Source organism: Pongo pygmaeus, chromosome 19, assembly GCF_028885625.2.
Source record: "Pongo pygmaeus isolate AG05252 chromosome 19, NHGRI_mPonPyg2-v2.0_pri, whole genome shotgun sequence".
NCBI lineage: Eukaryota > Metazoa > Chordata > Mammalia > Primates > Hominidae > Pongo > Pongo pygmaeus.
In genome coordinates, this window is record NC_072392.2 from 63,975,213 (window position 1) to 63,979,156 (window position 3,944).

At 42.1% G+C, this 3,944-nt stretch overlaps 1 pseudogene; it reads left to right on the top strand.

Annotated features, from left to right (window-relative positions):
• The first annotated feature begins 2,557 nt into the window (after window positions 1-2,557).
• LOC129016745 (ADP-ribosylation factor-like protein 2-binding protein) lies at window positions 2,558-3,045 on the top strand (annotated as a pseudogene).
• Window positions 3,046-3,944: the final 899 nt, after the last annotated feature.

The following is a 3,944-nucleotide window of genomic DNA, read 5'->3' on the forward strand; positions in this document are numbered from 1 at the left end:
GCTAATTTTTGCATTTTTTTTTTAAGCAGAGATGAGATTTCACCATATTGGCCCGGCTGGCCTCAAACTCCTGACCTCAAGTGATCTGCCTACCTTGGCCTCCCAAAATGCTGGGATTACAGGTATGAGCCACCATGCTGGGCCTCTTGGGTTATTTTTTATCAGGATCACCCAATCCATGTCTTTTAAAAAACCATGTAGTTTGTCCTTGGTTTATATTTTAGGAAACATTGTCCTATAATATGGGGCTGAGATTAAGGGCGTACATTTGCATAGAGTGCCTTCTATGATGTTGCTCCTTAGGAACCTGTGATGATTAGAGGCTATTTACTAAGGAATCGTTTTTCTTGGAGACATGAGAAATATTGACATGTTTAGAGCCTTTACTATATACCAGTTCAACGTTAGGCACTGTTAGACACATAATTCATTTAATCCTCAATGATCCTTAAAAGTTCATTTGATAGATAAAAACTCTAAGATTCACTCATGTGTGATAATGACCCAAGGTTGTATAGCTATTGAGCAATGATCTGAAACTTGAACCTAGCTCTACGTGATTCTAAAATCCTATCTTCTCTATTCTACATGTTCACATATTCTCATGGGGTGGTAGAACAAGCAATATCATTATTAGACACAGAGTCACTGAATCAGCAGAAATTTATTGGCACCTCCACCATGCTGTTAGTTTGGTCAATTACCATAAGGGTTTAAAAAGAAATACTCACTTCTTTTGGGGAGCTCATAAGCTACTGGGGAAGAAAAGATAAAGATGACAGGAACAGTAGACAGCACTGTGAACTGAATTTGTGCATATTGGGAGGGAGCAGCATGAGTGGGAGAAGGAAAGCTATCCTGGAGGTGAGAATTGGGCCACTCTGAGAGCATGGATGGCATTTTCCCAGGCAGGCAGGAAGCGGCAAAGATTTTAGACAGATAAACTTGTGTGAGAAAAATCTTGGCACTTGACACTACAAATGGCCTATATCGACTGTTGTTGTGGATGCGTGTAAAACCCAGCAGAGTAAGAGGGAGCTTAGACATGTAACTCCAACCTATGATCTCCTTTTGCTTTTCATACCTCTTGTCTCAATTCTTCTCAAACTACAGTATAGTCAATGGAGTTCATCAGGACACACAAGAGGCATAGAACACCAATGTCTTGAGAAAATCAGAAAGAGCTGTCTAAGCAGAGCGAGCCAAAAGTTCCTGGTGACCAAAGGAGGGACAAAAAAAACCAGACACACTGAATACATATGTTTGATGGTTGTTTAATTATAAAAAAAAAACCAACAAAACAAAACCCTATGATAATGTCATTTGCTCTGAGGAGGCAGATGGAAACTAGGACTATGTATTATAACAAGGTTTGTTGACTAGCCTGAGAGCCAGCTGACTCTAAGCAAGTATGAGTTTAAAATGGATAGCCAGTTTCTTTCTCTTTCTTTCTCCTTTAAGAAATAATATTAAACCAATGCCCAGGAAGTAGCTAAGTCTCCAGGGACTACAGCTGCTGTTTAGCACTCTCATGCCTGAGACATCAGTTCTATGTGACTCTTGAATTCACCGCCTCCTATCCTATCCCTACCTGACTTTCCTTCCCAGTGCATTGGGAAATTAGGTTTTGGAGCATTGGAGTCAAACTGATCTACTTAGAGTCTTGCTTTCCTCCATTACTTGACGGAGATGTAAGACAACCTTTCTGAGCAACATGTCCTTATCTGCAACCTAAAGATAATCCTGCTCCTAGAGTTGTTGTCAGAGTAATGTGTTGTGAAGCACCACATGCTGTTATTCTCAGAAAACAAAAGCTAAGGGATTTTTAGCATTCACTGAAAAAACTTCTAAAAGATGTGCTTCAGGAAAAATAAAGTTGAACTCACAAAGAGTGAGATTTGAGGGTGAGTACTCATCAAAGAAATTTGCAAAGATGTAGATACCTTTAAATAATCTCTGGCGGACCGGGCACCTTGGTTCACATCTCTAATCCCAGTACTTTGGGAGGCCGAGGCGAGTGGATCACCTGGGGTCAGGAGTTCAAGACCAGCTTGGTCAACATGGTGAAACCCCATCTCTACTAAAAAATACAAAAATTAGCTGGGTGTGGTGGCGCAAGCCTGTTAATCCCAGCTACTCGGGCAGATGGGGCAGGAGAATCGATTGAATCTGGGAGGTGGAGGTTGTGGTGAGCTGAGATTGCACCATTGCACTCCAGCCTGGGCAACAGAGGGAGACTTCATCTCAAAATAATAATAATAATAATAATAATAATCATCATCATCATCATCATCATCTCTGGTGGTGCATGCAGAGCAGCCTGGTGGGATGAAGAGGCCCAGCTGGTGCGCTGCGTGGCCAGAGCTGGAGCATGAGGCCAAGCTTGGCATGCAGGTGCTCACCCGGCCAGGCAGTAAGCGGGGGGCAGCCTGGGCCACGATGCTTGCCCCCAGCTGGCCGACCGCCACGCCCTCTATAAGAGTTGGACCCCTGGCAGGGCAGGAGCCCAATTCGCCCACTTGCCCACTCAGGGGCGGTGATGGCAGCAGAGGCGGCCATGGGTACTTTAGAAGAAGAGAGCTTCAATCTGTCCTTCTCCACCTCTGATGCAGAATTTGATGCTGTGGTTGCGTAATTAGAGGACATTGTCATGGATGAAAAGTTCCACTTGTTACAGAGAAATTTCATAGACAAGTACTACCTGGAGTTTTGAGGATACGGAAGAGAATAAACTAACCTATATGCCTATTTTTGATAAATATATTTTTTTGGCAGAAAAAATATGTTGAAGAATAACCTCTGTAGCAGATTCCTGGATTCAATGTAGCAGTTTTCACAACTATGTTACAGCATCATAAAGATGAAGTGGCTGGTGGCATATTCGACATGCTGCTCACCTTTACCAATGTTTTGGCTTTTAAATAAATGTTTTTGGAATACAGAGCAGAAAAAGAAGGCTGGGGACTGGACTCAAGCAGTGGTCCAGTGGTGACTTTGTTGTGCAAATCATCTATACCAGCTTTCCAGAACAATCTGCAACACTAGGTCCTACCTCCAGCCAATAAATGGGATCATTCTGGATGTCACCGACCCAATAAGCCAACATAGTCTGCTCATGATGATGACAGAAGGATATGTCTTGGAAAGACTGACTCTGTTCTGCAATTCTTCATTCGTACTAAGTATCAATAGGTCAAAACCAAAATGACCTAACCCTCCTGGACCTATTTCTCCTGAAATGCCTTATTGAATTCATTAACCTTAAGAATTCTCCCCACTTAGTAACACTGGTACTCCTCCCCTCTTCAAGTAGACACCTCTCTCAGGTGTTTCTGAGTTCAACTCCTCTGGAGCAGGCCATGTCAATCATTCCACCTGGGAGACCCCTTCCCCCACTATACATGTTGGTGTGTAACAGTGTGGAATAATCCACCATCAACACCCTCTGTCCCAGCAGGCTTTACATGAATCTTTTTGTGCACTCACACCTCCTATTTACATGAGTCAGAGTTTCAGTCCTTCAGCTTCAGTGTGGTTTCTGATATTTATCTAGAGTGTTATTCAAGCCAGCTGCCCATCTTGAGATTTCAGAATCTCCTATGACCACAGCTTGTATTGGCCATAGGAATCAATGGAAAGAGATGTCCTTTACATAAAAGCTACATGCAAAAAACAACTCCTCGTTTTAACATTTGTAGTCCTTGTGTCACTGTCTTCTGCTAATCCCATTGTTTCTAGAAGTCTCTTTTAAGTTTTAATTTTTTAAAAAATTTTATAGATGAATACTCAGGCTAACCTAGTAGGTATGATCTTGGAACTTCCATGATTACCCACTTAAAGATCAAAGTATTATATGCTGTGTGCTTTTTAGTCAATGCTGTGAAGGCAAAAATACTTTCTATGTTGGCATTCATTCTTATTTTACTGGGTACCTATGAATGTAT